Source organism: Sciurus carolinensis, chromosome 18, assembly GCF_902686445.1.
Source record: "Sciurus carolinensis chromosome 18, mSciCar1.2, whole genome shotgun sequence".
NCBI lineage: Eukaryota > Metazoa > Chordata > Mammalia > Rodentia > Sciuridae > Sciurus > Sciurus carolinensis.
In genome coordinates this window covers 13,529,077-13,549,875 of record NC_062230.1, presented here as the reverse complement: position 1 = coordinate 13,549,875, position 20,799 = coordinate 13,529,077, and the positions used below count along the sequence as shown (strand labels likewise).

Genomic DNA, 20,799 nt, shown 5'->3' with positions numbered 1-20,799 from the left:
GCTCCTGAACACCCAGGAATGGTTCAAAAAACTGGAGAGACACTGCCCTGAATTAAAGCAGGGAGCTTTAAGCAGAAAGTTTCCAGAGGAGCTGTTGACATTCAGGGATGTGGTCATTGATTTCACTGAAGAGGAGTGGAAATGCCTTCAGCCAGCTCAACAAAACTTATATAGTATGTGATGTTAGAGAATTACAGAAACTTGTCTTCCTGAGTATGCATAACTTCTCTTCACAATTTTTATTAATTATTATTATTATTTCTTCCCTTGATGAATATCTTCTGGAAACTTCTCTATAAGAATGTTTTTCAGGGACTGTTCCTGGCAGCAGCGGTGTTACAGAACCTGTGCAGGGGCGGGCGCTTTTTGTTTTCAGTGCGGGCCTCGGTCACTAGTGGCTAGGGTGGCGTGCCTAGGGTTTGTCCCCGACAACTTCCCAGGCCTTTTGCAGGCTTGGGTCACCGCGGGTCAGCCCCGCACCTCTCCTGCCCGTCCTAGGTCGTTCCTGCCCAATCAGGTGCCTGCAGCGCTCGGTTCTCCTTGCCCGGCCGCCCCCGACCTGTGGGTACCGGGTGGCTACCGGGAATATTGCGGCGACCCAGGTGGCCAACCCCCTAGGCCCCCGTAGGCGCCAGAGAACCTGGGCCCCAGCAGGAAGCGGCAGGCGGCAATGTTCGGCCCAGGCGATAGGAATGGTGGGCGCTGCTAGAGCTCCAGCCGTATCAGTTCTGGTCGCTGGTGCAAGACAATGAGAAAGAATGTGTTATTGTTTGGGAAAATAAGCCAACAGTTGAAAAGAAAGCAAAAGCAGATTCATTAAAGCTCCCACCTACATTTTTGTGGGAGTCTGCAGTGATACTGATGAGGACAATAGAAATGGGGAAGACTTTCAGTCAGAGCTTCAAAAAGTTCAGGAAGCTCAGAAATCCCAGAGTGAGGAAGTAACTAGCACAACTGACAATGTGTATACAGGTGTGACTGAGCTGATTGCAGCATTTTTCTGTAAATCTGAAGAACCTGATTCTATTACCAAACCTATGAGTTCATCATCTGTTTCCTCTGGAACTGTGGACAAACCTGTAGTTTTGTCTACTAGAAAGGAAACTGATACAGAATCTACAAGCCAAGTAGAGAGTAAAACAGTTTCATTTGGATTTGGAAGTGGTAGAGGAATGTCATTTGCAGATTTGGCTTCAAGTAATTCTGGGGACTTTGCCTTTGGTCATAAAGGTTGAAGTAAAATCTGGAGAAGAGGATGAAGAAATTTTGATTAAAGAGAGAGCCATACTTTATAGGTGGGATAGAGATGTCGGTGGAAAGGAGCACAGTGTTGGAGATGTGAGGATTCTTTGGCATAAATTAAGAATTACTATGGGATCCTAATGAGAAGAGACCAGGTGTGTACAAACCATGTTGTCACAAAAACAATGGGATTAAAACCCCTAAATGTTTCAAATAATGCTTTAGTTTGGAGTGCTTCAGAGTGTGCTGATGGAAAAGCAAAAGTGGAACAACTTGCGGTGAGATTTAAAACAAAAGAAATGGTTGAGTCTTTTAAGAAAAAATTTGAAGAATGTCAACAAAATTCATTGAAACTCCAGAAAGAAGAGGTGTATCTCTGGCAGCAGAGTTATCAAAGGAGACAAATCCTGTGGTATTTTTTGATATTTGTGCAGATGGTGAATGTTTGAATTATTTTCAAATGTTGTTCCTTGAACTGCTGAGAACTTCAGAGCACTGTGTACTGGAAAGAAGGACTTTGGTTTTAAGAACTCCATTTTTCACAGAGTAATTCCAGATTTCATTTGCCAAGGGGGAGATATCACGAAATGATGGAACAGGAGGACAGTCCATTTATGGAGATAAATTTGAAGATGAGAACTTTGATGTGAAACATACTGATCCTGGTTTACTCTCTATGGCCAATCGAGGCCTGAATACTAATAATTCTCAATTTTTTATAACATTGAACAAAGCAGAACATTTGGAGTTTATGCATGTAGCATTTGGGTTTGTTAGGGACGGCATGGATACTGTGAGAAAGAGTGAATCATTTGGTTCTCCCAAAGGATCTGTTATTCAATAATTAGCATCATAGAATGTGGCCAGATACAAAATCATTGTTTTTCATAGTAAATTTTATCTGTATAAGCAGTTGAATTGAATTGAAGCTTAGCTGTTACAGACAATATGACAATTATGTTCAGTTTTTGAAAATGAATGTTTCCAATGTATAAATGTAAAATTGCAGCTTATAGCTGTTGTCACTTTTTAATGTGTTATAATTGACCTTGTATGGTGTGAAATAAAAGTTTAAACACTGGTGTTAAAAAAAAAAAAGAATGTTTTTCAGATTTGTGCTTTCAAGAAAAACAGGGCAATTTTGGTATAAATAAAATGCTAATGACATTCCTTTTAGTTTTTAATCTCTCCCTTTCTTGGTATGTTATATGTCCTTCACTTTAGAAAAAGGATACTGAGAGTAATTCAGTGATATAAAATATTCTGGCCTACACCTATAAGAAGACACAGTTGAGAGGCTCAAAATTCAAGGGAGAAGCCAAACTTCAAAATGTTGATGAAGAAGTTACCTAGCAGAAAAGATTTTTCAGAAACTTAGGTTTATTTCTCCTGTTATTATTGAATATGTACTGCCCTATGTTTATCATGTTTTAAAATTCTTTAAATCTTCTGTGTGTCTACAGTGATGTCCCAGTTCATTTTAAATTAACCACCCAAACTCTCCTTTGCTAGTGAGTGTCAGCATGATCTAAAAGGTTTTCTGTTATTTGTAGGTATCCAGGTGATAATATGCACATTTTTGGAGAATTCTAGGTCAAGCCATTTAATAAATTAATATCCTAAATCAGTTTACTATTATTCATATATTTATTCATTAAAATTCACTTACATGTGTTCTTTATAATAAATACTTATTATGGATTTTCTGTGAAATGAAAGTCAAGATTCACAATAAATGCTCTTTTGTGGTATGTAATGATAGTTGCAAATTGTAGTTATATGAAAGCATTTGTAAATAATATATCTATGGTTGGTTAAATTTTCCTTTCCTTTATTTTTTCATTTTATAGCCTACATTTCATTTTGTAGAAGAGGTTTCCTCACTTCACATAACACTGTTTTATATTTATCTATATTTTATGAATATATGCAATTTCTATTACTTCACAAATTAGGATATTGTTTAAATTAATATATGCATGATTCTTGTTCCTATTGCCAATAAAATTTTATATGCTCTTACTTGTTTTTATAAATAGTATACCTTTTTAAATGAATTTTTTATTTTATCCAGATTGAGTTCTTATCCTGTATATGTACATAGTAATGTATTTTTTTAATATGTTAATGTAATAGGGATAGAATCTAGGGGTACTATAATAATGGGATACATCCCAGCCCCTTTATATTTGTATTTGGAGAGAGGTTCTCACAAAGTTATTGAGGATGGCATTGAAATTATTATCTCCCTGCCTCAGAATTACAATAGTAATTCTAGATTATATGCTAGAATTACATGCTCTCTCTCTATATATATATATTCATTAATTTTTCTTATTTATAGGATAAAGACCATAGCATTTTAAAGGTACCTTTAAAACATTTTACAATCTTTTGAGTTTTATGTGTTGTTTGTAATTTAATTGTGATCAAAACCACAAACCAATATTTGCTCTCCCACCATATCATGAATACTGTTCAGCAATATTAATTCAAATTGTCACATAATATATCTGTAGAATTCTTACATCTCAAAAATTAATAAATATATTTCCATGTAAACAAATGCTCATTTCCATCTTCTCCTATCACTAATGTCATTCTCATTTCTGTTCAGAAAGTTCTTTTTGCATGTTTGTTTGTTTGTTTATTTTTAGTTGTCTTATATAAGTAGAGTTCTCCCATATTTTTCTTTGTGGCAGTGACATATTTCAGTTAACATAATGTACTGAAGATTTATCCTAATTATAGAGCTTGCAAAAATTTATTACTTTTCAACATGAAAAATATTCTGTAGTTTCTATATTCCAAATTGCTCTATCCACTCATTTCAAGTGTTATTTGATTTGCTTCCTCATAGTAGCTCTGTTGATTAATGCTGTTATAAACATTTTTGTTCAAATGTCCTAAAAAAAATGTAGAGGCATGAATAGACACAATGTGACAACTGTAGGTAAAATAAATAAATCAAACTAAGTGTCATGAAGAACCACAAAAGTAAGTGCCAGTCTTCATATCTTACCAAGAGAACTGTGCATAGGGATGAACAGTATATTACAAGATACAGTTCAAGTCTGTGAATAAAAGGGACTATTTACCAACTTGTTTGGACAATGTATTATATGTTAAAAAATGAAAAGTTAATCAAAGTTAATGTAAAAACAATCCTAATGCTAGAATTGATTTGGTGTCTTAGAGTGGACAACTTTTGCAAGGAGGAGACAAAATTGATGCAGGATACAAACCAAAACCACCTTGAGAAAGCCCATCTATGATGGCAAAGAAAAAGGGATGTTGCCAAATGTTGGCAAGGATGTGGAGAACCTGGAAGTCTGTTAACATCACTCATGAGAATGTAAAATGTTGGAAAATCGTTTACTGGCTCCTTGTCCAGCTAACCACAGACCCCACTGTGAGCCAACAATTTCACTTCAGTGATATATACCCAAAGAACTAAAAGTTGGTACTTCAACAAGGATCTGTACACACATGTTCACAGCTGCATGATTCACCACAGCCAAAGAGGGGAAACCACACCATTGTCTATTAATGGATGAATGTGTAAACAAAATGTGTTTTATCTATATGAAGGAATATTATCAGTCTGAAGAAGGAATTAAGTGCTGGATGTGCTGATGAATAGATGTAAATGTATAGCCATTATGAATTTATTGCCTCTCAGATGCAAATTCCACATCTTTGCTTACTCTGTGATAATGGAGGTGGTCCTCATAATTCTCTTTCTCCTCTGTTATCCTAACTCTGTTCAACTTTGTCAGGAGGGGATTCTGGGAGAGATATGGAACTTGATTTCCAACTTAGTCCCCCTTTTATTAGACAAAGAAACTGCACTCGGAAATTTGCCCCAATCACACAACAATAAGTGGACAACTGGAGCTGAAGCATGGGTCTGCTGCTGGGGCCCTAAATTCACCTGCTGTGCAGTTTCCTCCCAAGTTGGGCCCTGTCCACTCCCATGAGGGCACACATCTGGAAACCTGCATTGCAGAGCTGATTTTCTTTCCCATTCCTCACCCTGATCTGTCACCCCATCTTTGTTCCTAGTTGATTCATGTCAGTTCCTATTCCAGCTCTGGGACAAAGACCTGTTATTCCACAGTGTCTGACACACCTGCATCATGTGATGAGTGCAGTTGACTCAAGGACATATTGAGTGGTATCAAAAGTTTGACCCACCCATTCAGGTGTGCAGTGACCCGTGCTGAGTCTGGAGAGGTTGACAAATATCAATAACTTAGGACCTATAACTGTGGGTATCTAAAGTCAAACAAGGAAAGCAAAGTGCATAAAGGCTCCCTGACTTGCCCAACACCAAACAGGCATTCTCTAACAAAAATGTGCTGCACTATGTGGGGTTTTGACTTTTTCCAATCTTAAGAGCATGTCCTTTCAGTGCTTGTTCATATTATTTTACTTTTTAATTTTCTTCTAAAACACCTTCTGGAGTAGAAGAAGTTATTCTATTAATGGTTTTTAATATTTAGGTATTTTTGTGCATGTATGTCCATGTTAAAATACAGAGTGGTATTATCCTATGTGCATTATTATTTACTAGCACATTTACCTGACAATTTTCATGGATGCTGTTAGCTTCATTGTATTGATTTTTAAACATGCTTGGGCTGGAGATGTGCTCAGTGTAGAGTGCTGATCTAACTGGGTTCCATTTGAAGCATGGCACATAGGAAATTTATAAATACGTAATGAGAAGAAAGTTAAGTTTAGCATGTTGCCAAGAGGTGGAGGAGAACTTCTGCCAATTTTGTACAGCATTTCCTTGAGCAAACCAGTGATGGAAGTATTTCTTCAATCCCTGAAAAGGGAAATAAGTATCTTGCTTGCATTCCAGCTGGTAATGTTCTTCTGAAAGCCCTGGGGATCATGTCTCTGAAATGGGTTGTCTCCCTTAAGGTCCTCCCTGTTTCCTGATTCTAGTCTCCAGCTTAAGGTCTGTCACTTTTCTGATATTTTCTACATGAGAAGCAATATAAGAATTGGATTAACTGACCAGAACCCTGTTAAACTCAGTGGCATTATACAACAAAGAAGCAGTGTCCACACTGATATAATCATGTGCATCACAAAGATGAGATGTATATATTTCCCTTGTGCTGCATGCTCTTCAAAAGCAGGTAGTACATGTATTTTCTTAAAATATACACCCACTTTAAAAAGACAAACATGTCGAGGCACATTAAAGAACAGCTCAAAGAATAAAACTAAACATCAAATGAGAATTTCATATCAAGTTTTGGACATTACCACTGAGCTATAAAAGTAATAGTTACATAAGTAAAATAGATAAAACGATAAAAACCTCTCTTAAACTGGAAATATACATGCACATAAATCATAACATAAATCAGTTAAAACACCCATTAGGAACAGCAAGTTTGCAAAACAATAACTATCTCAAAATCATTTAAAATAAATACGGTAATAATTCTATGGCCAAAACATTCAAAGTAAACCAGCAAAATTTATTATATGTAGTAAAATTCTCTATGACAATCCTATGGTTCTAATTTCATATTTGAAAGTAATTCTGTGCGAGATGCCCTACCTACAACCTTCAAATGGCACTACACTGTGGCAACTAAATATATAAAATACAGAACTTCAGTAATTTACCTCAGAGATGATTTTCAATCAACACTCTAAAATTTAGGGGGTTCCGCAACCCCCTAATGAGTTATATCTACACCTCATTGCCAAGAGTACACTGGGGTAAATATAGAGATCCTTCTAGAAGACTTTGGGTTCTTCTGAATTATCTGTACAAGAGTATCCTCTCTCCCTTCCTCAGGACTTCCTGTGTCTCCATAGACATCCTGCTGAAAATGTGCCTCTCCATTGATCTGTAAGAAAGAAGAGAGGTTGTAAGACTTCATGGACACACCTCTTTAGACAAGAAGATGAGTTCTATCCTGAGACAGTCCTCATTAGAGCTAAGACCATGGGGATCCAAGATGGCGGAGTAGAGGGAGGCTGCGTTCCTTGTCGCTCTGTAACTCCGATTTCAAGCAGAGGATATCTGTTTCTTGGTGAGGTAGTTTTTGCTGCTTATCGATCCCCTGGTGTTTATACTGTTGAGAGCAGGGTGGTATCCGTGCTGCTAACTGTCTCAAGGACAAACAGGACTGCTGGGCCCCTGTGCTTACCAAGGTTGTTAAGAGATATTTGTCCGAGGAATGTGCGGTTGCCTGGAGACCTTATCCGTCAAGGACGGGAGCGGGCCTTAGCCCCGACTCATCTCCTGCATAGTTCACCCCTTCCCTCCTCCCTTCTTCCACTAGGACCCAATGAGAATCAAATAGATTGACCGGACCCAACCAGAGGAGGACTAATGTTTAGCTGTTCAAATGTTAACCAATTAAAAGAACACTGTAAAACTGCTTGCCTTTCATTATAAAAACCCTGCTAACGAGGGCTCGGGGCCTCTCTTAGCGTCACTGGTTAAGGACGCAGAGGACCAGGTTCGAACTTGCTAATAAATGACTCTTTGCTGCTTGCATTGATTGTGGTCTCTGGTGGTCCTTGTGGGGTCTCGAGCCTTTGGGCACAACAATCCAATGTGTCTGCTGTGATGACCTGCAGTCTGCCAGCATATCAATGCCTTTTTTGAGTGCAGATCGCTCACTGTCAGGTGTCTATCATCCACTATTTGCCTGCCTCTGGCCAGTCCATAGCCTGCCTTACACCTATCCATCACCCAACACACGAGATTCACCTCCCCAATCGTCCAACAACAGTCAGCAAACTGATCCCCGATCGCCAGTGGAGCACCAGCTGCCTGCTGTTGCCTTGAAATTCTCTGTCACAGTACCTGCAGGTTTGATTGCATGTGGCTGCCGCCATTTTGAGACAACAGCCAGGCCCCGTAGGACCCCTGGCCAAACTGACTGAGCACTGTCTCCAGGATCCCTCAGCCCGACCGATCACTCCCTGCCTCTGGGGCCCTCACATCGACTGACTGCTCCCTGCCGCCAGGACCCCCAGACCAACTGACTGTGCCCTATCACCAGGACCCCAGACCAACTGATTGCACCCAGTCTCCAGGATCCTGCAACCACACCAAACACACCCAACCTCCAGGACCCCTGCCTGACCAACCACATCCCACCTCCAGGACCTCCAGCTGACCACGTCCACACCCTGAGCTGCAGTTCCCATTTGCCAACACATTTCAAAGCCAGAGCGGAAGCCTTAGCTCCGATCTTTAGGTGGGGCAAATCCCATCCTGAGACTCCTGCTGGAGGCTTGAAGCTCATTTTCAGGTACCTCTCATGCAACGGGCTACTGAACACGGGGAGGTTTCATTACTATATGAAAGTTTTTATTTCTTTACTTTTCTTGCTCGCTTTTCCTTTTGTTTATCTGTTCCCTCAGAGTCTCTTTCTCCCTTTTTTGCATGCTAACGTCCAATTTCTTTTGATTACACTCTCACCCTTTCTATTATCTAGAACTTCTGTATATTCTTTTCTTATCCCATTAACAGCCACGTTCTAGATTCCTCTGCATCCTCTTTGTCCTCCATTAGAAACTGCAGACCTTATTGCAAATCTGTTTGTTTTACTGAAGATAATATTTGAACTCATTCTGTTTATTATGACAATTTTGTTATTGTCCTCATAGGGGCCGTTTGGTCTAGGATTGCATAGTGTCTGAATTGGGCACTGCTAATATTGATCTCCCCTTAAAGAAAGGGTTTTGGAAACCTATAGGGCCACTATAAGCCTATAAGGGGAAATCTGCAATACCCCAGATCTGCACTGCTAGAGGGGAAGATACATGAACAATGTGAAAAAACAAGAGAAGAAAATGATCCAAACAAATCTAGATTCTATATTAATAGAATCCAATGACAGTATGTTAGAAGAAATGTCAGAAAAGGACTTCAGATTATACATGATTAAGATGATTCGCGAAGCAAAGGATGAGATAAGAGAGCAATGCAGGCAATAAATGATAATACCAATAAGCTGAAAGAGCACCTGCAGGAAGCAAAAGATCATTTCAACAAAGAGATAGAGATTCTCAAAAAAAAAAAAAAAAAAAAAAACGGAAATCCTTGAAAGGATTGAAGGAAACAATAAACCCAATAAAAAACTCAATGGAAAGCATCACCAAAAGACTAGATCACTTGGAAGACAGAACCTCAGACAATGAAGACAAAATATTTAATATTGAAAATAAAGTTGCCCAAACAGAGAAGATGGTGAGAAATCATGAACAGAATCTCCAAGAACTATGGGACATCATGAAAAGACCAAATTTAAGAATTATTGGGATTGAGGAAGGCACAGAGATACAAACCAAAGGAATGAACAACCTATTCAAGGAAATAATATCCAGAAAATTTCCCAAACCTGAAGAATGAAATGGAAAATCAAATACAAGAGGCTTACAGAACACCAAATGTACAAAATTAGAGCTTAGACCAACTTACAAACCTAGTCTTATCTCTGATCCTTCATTCTTGACACCAACCCTGAACCATCATTTTCGGTTTTGATACTCATACTTTACTAACCCTGATTTCAAAAATCATTTCATATTGCAGGTTTGGGCCTAGAGATCTGCTTAATACCAAAGACTTGAGGTAATTCTGCCAATAGCATAGAGCACACCTGGAGAATGGGAACTTGGACTTAACTCACACCATGGTCCTTGCCAGCTTCACATTTGAACTTTGTGACAAACATCACTAACATATCAACACTATGAACCAGGATATCAGGTATCTGATCCCTTTCCTATTCCCTGATTGGTCCCCACAATGCCTGCTTCTAACATGGCTGCTTCTAACATTCTTTAAACAAAACCTTTGCCTCATCTTCTGAACAAGTCCATAACTCTAATGTGTTCTATGTAAGAAACTGCAATAAAGCTAGTATTTCTTAACCTGTTGTGGTTCTGACAAACTTTTTTGACCGCGGAATTGAGAAGGGAAAGAGTGATTGTACAGGAAGCTTCATCCAGATGTAAGTCAGTGGACAGCAAATAGAAGTGAGTTCTGGCCTTAAGCCATTTGACTGAGAGCAAACTGGGATGAAAATAGAGTTAATGAGAATTATCTGCATTGTGGAATATGTGAACAGTTGGAATATCCCATTGTGACACAGTCACATTGTTATAAATAAATCTCCATATTTGGTGCCCTTAAGGAATGAATGGCCCAAAATAAATTAAAAGGAGAGAGTAAAAATGGCAATTAATTTATAGGGGGAGAGGGAAATTCATGGCTAAGGGATACTTAATTTGGAAAGAGTGTAAGATTTCATTACTGCTGACATTTGGGCCCAATTCCTCTGGCTTAAGGATTTCTAAAACACCCTCTGTTACAAACTGTTCTGTCTTGGGTCTTGCTGAGCAGCCTCATAGCATCCAATACATCTGTAGGAGGTTATCTGTGTGGTTGTGGTTTTGAGGCTGTGAAGCTGACTGGGAGATTCATGCTGTGTGTGCCTGGCTGTGCTGCTGCATGGTGTGCAGAGGGTGGCTGTGGGTGGGAGGTGACAGGAGTGGGTCCAGCTGTTGGGTCCTTTGGATCTCCTAAATAGACAATAAATGATCCCGTCATCAGGCCAGAAACCCAGAATTTTGTACCTTCCCTCAGGCTAATGTCCTCAGGCCTCCATGGTTCCAGGACTTCTAGAACATTCGGTCAGTTCCCCACACCCTTAGCTCTGGATCATAACTTTGAATCTGGATAGAAAGGAGCCACCACAAACAGAGATGGCTGCCCAGGAAGACCCTCCTTCCCTGTGCAGCCTCCAGAGCTTTCTCTTCCCCAGATCCCACCTGAAAACCACCACTTTCTCATGTCTCTCCTATCCAAACCATCCCTCTCACTTCACAAGCAGCCCCGTTCACCTCCTCACACTCTTTTCCGGAAATCCACGTGTTCCAGTCCATGGAACAGATGAATTGGTAGAGCAGTCTGTGGAATATGGGATGCTGGGTGTAACTCTTTTCATAAAGGAAACTAAATATGTCTTGCCTAAAGAGCCTCATTGACCTCTTCCGTGTCATTGGCCAAGTAGCTGGGGAAAGAAATCAGGATGCTCCTCAGGGACAAAACCAGGAAGGACCTCCCCCTGGTGTCAGATTCCCAAAAAAGAGATCAGGCTGACCATCTTTAGACAGGACTATACCATCCCTATTAAGAGTTACTCCTCGATCCAGAGGCCTCTGATGGACAGACATCTGAAGGGTGCCTCTCACACCCTGATGTTAAAGACAAACCCTCTGGAGCACCTGAGGCTGCTTCCCACCACCCTCATCCAGTGAAGTTGATATCAGTTTACCCATCTCCATCCACACCCCTTTCCCTTAAGCTTTTTCATGTGCTCAAACCTGTGTCCCCACCCAGGGTCAGGATCTGACCCCGGTTTATTTCTCTAGTCATCCCTTCCCACATATTTGCTAATACAGGGCTTGGTTCACATTGTATACTAATTCAAGAAGCTATTCTTAGAACTCTTTCCCAAGATTCCTATTCCCTGATACTGAGGATACATTTCATAAGGCTTTGTTGAAGAAATGAATGAATGAATGAATGAGTGAAGCTTTATTTATAGCCCAATGCCATCATGACCACACCATAGACTCAATACTATATCATAAACACTCACAAGATGAAAATAATTCAGCTGAGTTATTATAAGAATGTATGGATGTTTGGATAAGACCCTGCCTTCCTAAGGTGTTCAGTCCATTGGGATTAGGACAGGAGGCAGGCGAGATGAGAAAGTTTAATTCAATATGCCATCTTATTATGGTCCTCAAGCACTGTCAGGATGCAGAGGCTGGCTGACCTAGGAACACAGCACAGACTGTGGTGTTTATTTCATTTTGTTTTACAGACAGGGTTGTGCTCTGCTGCACAACCTGGTATCCTGCTCCTGGGCTCCAGCAATCCTGCTGTCAGAACCTCCTGAGTAGCTGGGAGCACAGGTGTGTGCCTCCCTGCCCAGGTAGGTTTCATATTTTTAGCTGACTTTAAGGATAGGTAATTTTTTTCAGATACAAATGTATGAAAACAGCTTTACAGGAAACACAAGGTAAAGAGGGAAAGGAGGGTATGTGGAAGCAAAAGGGAAAGGAAGACAAATGATTGATGGTAAAGGAATTTAAGGGTGGAAAGATTCCACATGAGGCTCCAGTTTTGGTCTAGAAAGTAATGAGCAAAATAGTTGCTAAGGAGGGCTGAGAGGTGGTTGGAGCCCATTTTGGAAGGATTTTAGGGAACACATAGAGAGCCTCTGGCCTAAGGAGACACTTGGTAAGAAAGACCAGAAGTGGACATGTCTGTGTAAACAGACCTGAATTGGGCATCTCTCTTGGGAATCCAGAGGCAGAAGAAAATACGACACTGGTGTAGGTAGAGGAAGAAAGAGGCAAAGCCGTCAGATGCAGCTGCAGCTCCAGTCTCGTAACTGGTCCTGGCAGGAGCCTCTCCTGTCCAGTTGATGACATTGGTCAGTTCTGCTCAGAATTGAAATTGAAATAGGTCAGTTGTGCTCAGAATCCTGGTTAGAGAGGCATAAATAAGCAGGAAGTGATTCTTAGGTGCCTTCCCAAATGGCCCCTCGGGTTAAATGGTGATTGGATTGGGACTTCAAGAAGAGTGTTTCTGTGTTTTTTCCCTCTATCAGTCAGAGGTGGCATTTCCAGGGAACCTGAACTCTATCTAGGATGGGTTCCCCCATCTGTTTGGGTAAACGTTTTTATAGTATGGACTATTTTTTATCTTTTCTTCTTCCAGCATTGGGGATTGAATCCCTGCTTTGCCACCGAGCTATATCCCCATTCCCTTTTTAAAGTTTTTGTTTTGAGACAGGGTCCCACTAAGGTGCTGAGGCTGACCTCCAACTTGAATTCTGCTTCAGGCACCCTAGTCACCAGGCATATAGGTGTGCATGACCTTGTGTAATCTTGGTGTAGGTTCATCAGGTGTTTCTCCTGCAGGTATGAAGCAATGCCTGCTTTTATACTTGCAATTTAAAAGCAAGTTGTAACATAACATTAATCCTTTCAAATGACAAAACAAGGATACTTTTTATAATCCTGTTAATCAGCCTTTCATTGGTGTTACCCAAATCCCTGAGAAGCACAATTCAGAGGTGGAAAACTTTATTTGGGGTTCACGATTTCAAAGATCTCAGTTCATGGTCTCCCCAAACCATTACTCTGGGCCCAAGTGAGACATTGTGGAGGTAGCGCCTGCTGCTCAGTTCATGGCAGCCAGGAGGCAGAGAGAGTGGCTAAAACGCCAGGGACAAAATATACAACCCAAAGGCACATCATCCCCAGGGACCTATTTTCTCCAGTCACACCTCATCTACCTACACTTAACACCCAGTATAGTAGTCCTTTCAAATTATTAATCCATCAAGTTAGTTAATCCACTGATTAGACCGCAGCTCTCACAATGTAATTCTTTCACCTGTGAACATCGTTACTTGTTCTCACGAACTTTTGGGGGACACTCCATATTCAAACCATAACAAACACAAAAATTGAACACTCCAAATCTCTGTCCTACATTCACCTCAGGCACTTAAAAGGTGCAAGTCTTTAGTCAACTCCAACACTACACTTGATTCTGCTACCAGAATACAAAGAAAAGACAAACCTATTTGCTAAACTAATAAGGTTTCTACAAAAATATGGGTTTGTCATAATGAAATTGGTGTGTTCCAAATCTAAAAAAGTAATTTATTTACTTCACAGTTCGAGAATAGAAGACCTCAGAACTTTCTAACAGTTATCCAAATTCCTGAACAATCACCTGGCCAAAATGATAGGCAAGAGTGGCAAAGGATAAAGGCAAAGATATTAATTTTATGCGAATCAAATAAATCATTTTACTTGAACCAAAGAAAAGCAGGTCGTAAACTGAGACACACAGGAAGGTATGACTCAATTGGGAAAAATGATAGATTCAAGATACGTTTTTCCAAGATATTGATGGAGTGCCAACTCTTTTAGACTGCATCCTGTAACTTGCAAATAGTTAACTTAAAAGAATAAGCGGAGAAGGCTATCAAATGTCTTTGCTTTTCCAAAAGTCATGATAAGACAAATATAGGAGATTACCCCTTGTTAAAAATAAAACATTTCCTTATGAAAAAAGAGGCATAAAGGTTCTTGACCTTTTCAAGAGAGAGACTTTCATGAGCATGGTTCATTTTGGAAATAAGATTTCGGTTTCTTTCTTAAAGTAAAAGCCATCCACCAAGACACCTGGTCAGCAAGCCTGCCCAGGCGCAGAGGGCAGAGGACCAGAGTGGGGTTCAGGGACCCAGTGTCTGCACTGAAGCGAGGGAGCATGCGCAGTGTTCCCTCCCGGTGCGCCTGCGCGGAGTGGAGGCCGTTTTTACCCGTGGTGCCCAGAGACAAGCCTGAGACGCTCCTGGAAGGGTGTCGTTTGGCTACGCTGGGACTTCGCAGGGATGACTTGGTCTTCAAGCTGTTCTTGCGAGTGTCGTCCTGGACCGCGACGAAGAGCAGGGAAGCACACTGTCACCTGAGACCCTGACAAAAGTCGCCATCCGCCGGGAGCTGACGCGGTCGCGGCGCTGGTCTTACTTTTCCTTCCCTCGTCCTCACCGCCGCCGAGCAGGTAGGTGCTGTTGCTGTCCCCATTGTACAGGTGTCATACCGAGGCCGGGAAGGGGAGGCGGGGTCGGGGTGACATCTGAGACCCAGACGTCACTGCTCGCGGGCAGGGGCCGCGCCCGCGGAGCAGCGGAGAGACCTGGCACGCGGGAGCGGGCGGTTATTGCCGAACTCGCCCTCGAGCCTCGTGCCCTCGCGTGGTGGCCGCTCTGCGCGGGAGAGCAAAGCTCCTGCCTGCAAGACTGAAGTTGGAAAATAGTGCCCTCGTTGCCTTTCTTGAGCGGGGGTGGCAGATTTCTCGAGAAGTGGGAAGGCTCCGCCTCTATGTGTTGCCTTTATGAGTGCAACGAGTGGAAAGCGGCGTTGGTGCTTGAAGTCCGTGGGCAAAGGGTGTGGGCAAGGAGTAATAGCATGGTCCTGAAGAAGTAGATTCTCAAGGGGAAAGGAATTTCAAAACAGGAAGCGTTCGCAGCTGCTTTCCAGGAACTTTCTAGTTTTTAGGGCCAGGAGATCTTTTTCCTCTTCTTTTGTGTGTAGACGTGGATATCACGAAACTGATGAAAAACACAAGCCCTCAGCCACTGCACTAAATTCAAGGTCCCCCAGTTCCACTGCTTACAGGTTCTGGGCTTGAATCTTTAATAGGGCAGTCCTGCCAAGTGGTGCACTGCCTTCTGTAAAATACCTCTAGGGATGGGTCAGGGTCATTATCACTTCCTGTTGTTCAGTGCTGTCTTTCATTGTTCTGTTGTGGATTACAGAATTTTAGTTACAAGACCACAGGATTTCTCCTTTGCAGTTTTATCATTGCTCACCATGAACATCATTGCATCTGTGTTCATTTCCTTCCCTCTTGGTTCAAATTCAGTGAGTGTTGATCTTGTTAATCCACATTGTACAAATTCTCTTCTTAGTAACTTAGCAGACATGTAGTTTGTTGTTTTACTGGTTGCATATTTCTGAGTCATGATGGTTCACATTATATTTGCTTATGACTTGAAATGCACATAAACGGAATATAGCAGGCATAGAATAAGAACAATGGTACAAGCATAAAAAGTTAAAAAGAAAGCCATACTCTTTCATTGATTTAGTAGATCTTCTAGTGATTAAAATTATATTCCAGAGTCAGCCTCACTTGTTTGGGAAAATATTAACTCCCTTTACTTCTTTGTATCATGGTGTACAAAGCACCTCTTTGGATTCCATTTCTGACCCTCCCTGTTCTTGGACAGGTGAATTCCCAGTCTGATTTGAATGTCATGCACAGAGGGAAGTTAGGCTGTGCAGTTGGAATCTGGTTGAGTGTCCTCAGGTTCGTCCTGGCAGTTGTTTATAGGTTCTGTGTCAGTCGTGGTGTGTGTCAGCACGAAAGGTAAAGAGTAGCCTTTTCTATTTGACACCTATTCCTTTTTAGTTAAATAACCTTATTGAGATGTAATTTGCATGCCATGTGATCCACCCATTTAAAGTATACAACTAAGGGGTTTTAGTGCATGTCAGAGTTATGTAACTATCACCAAAATCGACATCAGAACAGTTCATCACCTCCAAAAGAAATCCTGTCTGTACTCATTAGCAGTCACTCCTCACCCCTCCCAGTCACCCAGCCCTAAGCATCCCCTTATCTGCACTCTGCCTCCATAGATTTACCTAATCTGGGCATCACAGAGGTGTTCTTATGCACTATGTGGCCTTTTGGTCTGGCTTCTTAGCATAATGTTTCAAGGTTCATCCATGTTACTCTGTACTTATGAATGAATAAGGTTACATTGAAGAAACAGACCCCATTTACTTACTCACCAATTGGTGAATATTTGAGTTTTCCTTTTGAACTATTACTAATAATGCTGCTAAGAACATTTGCATACAAGTGTTTGTATAAATGTGTGTTTTCATTTCTCCAGGTATGCATCTGGGAGTAGAGTTGCAGGGTCATGTGGTAACTGTACATTTAACCTTTTAAGGAACCACCAGACTTCTGAGCAGCTGCACCTTTTACTTTCCTACCAGCCGTGTAGAAGTGTTCTAATTTCCATTGTCACCAGCACATTATTCTCAGACTTTGTGATTATAGGCATCCTAGTGAGCAGGAAGTGGTATCTCATGGTTTTGATTTGTATTTCTTTGATGACTAATGGTGTTGACCATCCTTTCTTGTGCTGATTGCCTATTTTTATATCAGTTTCAGAGAATTGTCTACTTCATTAGAAGTATAAACAAGTTTATTTGTCCTTTTATTAATGAGTTAGAACTATGCCAGTTGTGTGCTACCCCCTTTATTTTCCTTTTTGGTTCTGGAGATTCAACTTTTTTTTCAGTGCCAGGGATGGAAACCAGGTTGCCAGGTAAGTATCTGCCATGAGCACGTTCCCAGCCCTCAAGCAGCTCATTTTGTTGGTGATAAAGTAAATTAATTGAGCCCTTGGAATTATATGTACCCTTTTTTTCCCTGTACATCTAACTTCTGCAAAGGAGCAGTTGTAAGGATCTTTGTGATGGTGCTGTTCCTAGACATGAAACCTCAAAAAACACTATGCGTGTCCAGAGGTCACTGATGAGGTGAACTGTACTTCATTTCATGCCTACTGTTCACCTTTACATGAGAGAGTGATTCCTGGAGTTGATTTGTGGCAGGTTCATCCCCCTGGGCCTCTGATAGTGCCCAGGACAGAGAAAACTGGCCCAGACCCCTTGCCTGACCTCTGCCCTTAGACTGCTGGCTGTGAAGTAGATTGTGCAGTGGTGGGAAAAAAGAGAGAGAGGGAAAATAAGTTGTGAACAGTAAAGGGTGGTTTCCTGTGTGCTGAAGTGCAGGACATTGTATGGCATTTGCTGACCTTTTCCCCAAAATATAATGTGTTGTTTATGTACAGACTCTCCCTGGAAGGAGACACGGCTATGGGTTTACTACTAGCAAAGGTAACTGAGGACTAGGGGTTCAGGGGAGGGAGGAAGTCCTAAAATTTAATTTATTCTTATCATTATCATCGCATTGTTCTGTGGTAATTTAGATGGAACCCAGGGCATTTTTCATGCTAGGCAAGTGTTCTACCACTGAGCTCCACCTCAGCCCTCAAAGTGGGTTTTTACCTACTTGACCTATTTGCACTTTTTAACGTTGACTGGCATTACCTGCACTGAATCAGTGAGGATTTTTCCACAAATTTTAATCCGAGGCCTACTTTTTAAATAATTAACACATTGGTAAGTCTTATTCTTGGACCATGTAAACTTCCATTGCCCATTTATTTCATTGTTCACGTCTAAATAATTCATTCATCATTTGAGAAAAAAGACAGTGTAATTAGCTGGGCACTGATATTCCTCTGTAAACCAGGTGTCAACAAGTCATAGAGGATGTATTTGGAACAAAAATAAATCTGTCAACTGTATTCAAAAGACTGATGCTCTTTTTATTCCTTGTATGTATATGAGCAAGTATTTGTTGGGAACACTCTTGATATTATTGTAGTCATTTCTTTTTTATTATTTTGAGTGCTTATTTTTATTATTTTGAGTGTACCTGTGTGTGGTTCTCAGGATGGAACCCAGGGGCACTCTATCACTGAGTCATATACCTGACCCTTTCATTTTTATTTTGAGACAGATCTCTCTAAGATGCTGAGGCTGACCTTGAAGCTGCAATTCTTCTGCCTCAGCTTCTCATGTCACTGGGATTACAGGCATGTGCCACTCTGCATGGATTTTTTTTGATTTGAGAACCTCCCAGATGAAATTCTGTAGTTGTCACTGTGTGTGAGGTTTAACTGGGGACAGTCCACTCTCATTGCTACCATGTTTAGACGGAGAAGGTCCTTGAGAGCTGAAGGCTGCCATTGGCCATATTTGATGTTAGTGATGAAATGTCTCCTTCTTCTCCTATGTCTTTAGCCTCATGAGCTCTTGCTTATCTCCAGCCACAGAAGATGGCTGCAGTCAACAGAAGCCTCCATGATTCTGTGACACAGGTCTCTTTGTTGCTCTGCTATTGGTGGGTGTGCCTGATGCAGGGCCATAAGTCACTGGAGGAAGACAGTGAGGACGTTGCACCACAGCTGTGCTCCTTGGGAGTGGGGTCATTGTGTCAGGGCACCTACTGCAGGGCCAGGTCCACTCCAGCTTCTTTATCTCCAGAGGAAGAGGAATGTGTCAATGAAGATGCCTTTCCAGGCATGCAGAACTGGGGAAGGAGATTTACTTTAGTATCTCACATCTTTTCTGGAACCTTGAAGGACTGCACTTTATTTTTTGTCTATGTGTGTATTTTATTAATGCAGCATCCATAGCAGTCCTAACTGTGGGTATTTCAAGCCCAGGTGCTTCAGATGGTGTTAGGATGGACGGTGTTAGGATATGTTCTTGTTGAGGGTCCCGGCTTTCCAGGAGGCAGTGTGCGGATATTGGTTCCTGTTTTTTCTTGCAGGACCAGTTATGTGGGATGTTTTCACAGATCTGCACCATTTCTCTGTCCCTCACAGAGAGAGAGAGAGAGAGAGAGAGAGAATATTATGATTAATTACTGTATAAAACTCATTTTTGAGCGAAAAATGAGGCAACAGATTGCCGAATATTTTTACACTGAGACTAGAGAACTAATTCTAACAGGGGATAATTTGGAATTTAAAGGCTATTTCTTTACAGTGTCATTTTTTAGATCTTAGATTTTTTTCTGTGTTTTTGATTTTGTTTTCACCACATGCCATTTTTATTAAACTTACATTAGTAAGTAAAAATAAGATTTTTCCAAATGGAGTTGATAGTATCCATCATATATAAGTACCAGACCTCTACTGTCTCACTGTGCCCTGGTAGGAACCTGGGAAAGTGAATCTTTGGGTTCAAGGGGCATAGGTGAGACAGCATGAGGCCCAGCACACACAGTGTGTCACCCAGCTTATTGTTCAAGAAAGACAGGATGGCTTCTGGGGAGATAGGACTGAGGATCAGGAGGTAGATGGGACCCATCTCCAGCTCCAGCTCAGGGCATGCAAACACTGTCCTCTCCTGCCTGGGACCAGCACACCCCAAAGCCAGTTGTGAGCTTGCAACATCTGGTGTGAGGCTGAGAACTCAAAACAGCCACAGGACATGGTCAGAGGGCTGTGGATGACTCCTGTGTGTCAGGATAGTGTGCACCCCCGGACACTAACTTCTAAGGTCTCTGTTTCTTCTAGGATCATCAGAACTGATATGGTCAGCAGAACTGAGACCTGTCCATAGCTAAGCATGGACACTGACAAGGCTAATATAATGGGTGTTGGGGAAGTGCCATGATAGCCTCAGGATGGGATAGGCAGCTGAAATAGGTCCCAAATGTTCCAGGGTCCTGTGAACATAGGACCTCATGTGGGAAAGAGATTCTGCATGGGCAATTGCAGATGTTGAGATGGGGAGATTATTCTGCATTGTCCAGAGGGTAGAGTGAAGGACTTGAGCTTATTGCTGTCTTGGAGGACAGAGGAAGGGCCCAAAGCCAAAGAATGCAGGTCCCTCCAAAAGCAGGAGAAGGAAGGAGAGAAATTCTCTGCAGAAGCTGCAGGAAGAATGCAGCCCACCTACACGTCAGCCTCAGTCCAGAGAGACACCTGTCCCACAGAACTGTAGGACTAGATGTGTGGTCACCTATTACAGCTGCTGTAACAGGGACCCTCCTCCAGAGTGTGGACATGGACAGAACTGAGGAAACCATGACATAGCCAATGTGGAGCCCATGTGAGGGAGAAAGAGTGGCCAGGAAAGCCAGGAGGGGTCTTACTGTGATGAATGGGACGGTGCTCAAATGCCCAAACAGGAAGACTAGGACATGGAAGGAATCTGCCACCAGGGGACAGCACCCTGCTCCTGACCTAGGAAAGTTAGTCAGTCCTTCCCTTAGCAGATACAAAGAAGCTGAGTGAGATGAAAGTC

At 41.6% G+C, this 20,799-nt stretch overlaps 2 pseudogenes; both read left to right on the top strand.

Annotated features, from left to right (window-relative positions):
• The window catches only part of LOC124970663 (guanine nucleotide-binding protein subunit alpha-12-like), a 60,856-nt pseudogene extending 45,708 nt beyond the window's left edge, over positions 1-15,148 (top strand).
• LOC124970023 (pleckstrin homology domain-containing family A member 1-like) overlaps positions 14,635-20,799 on the top strand; it is an 88,533-nt pseudogene continuing 82,368 nt past the window's right edge.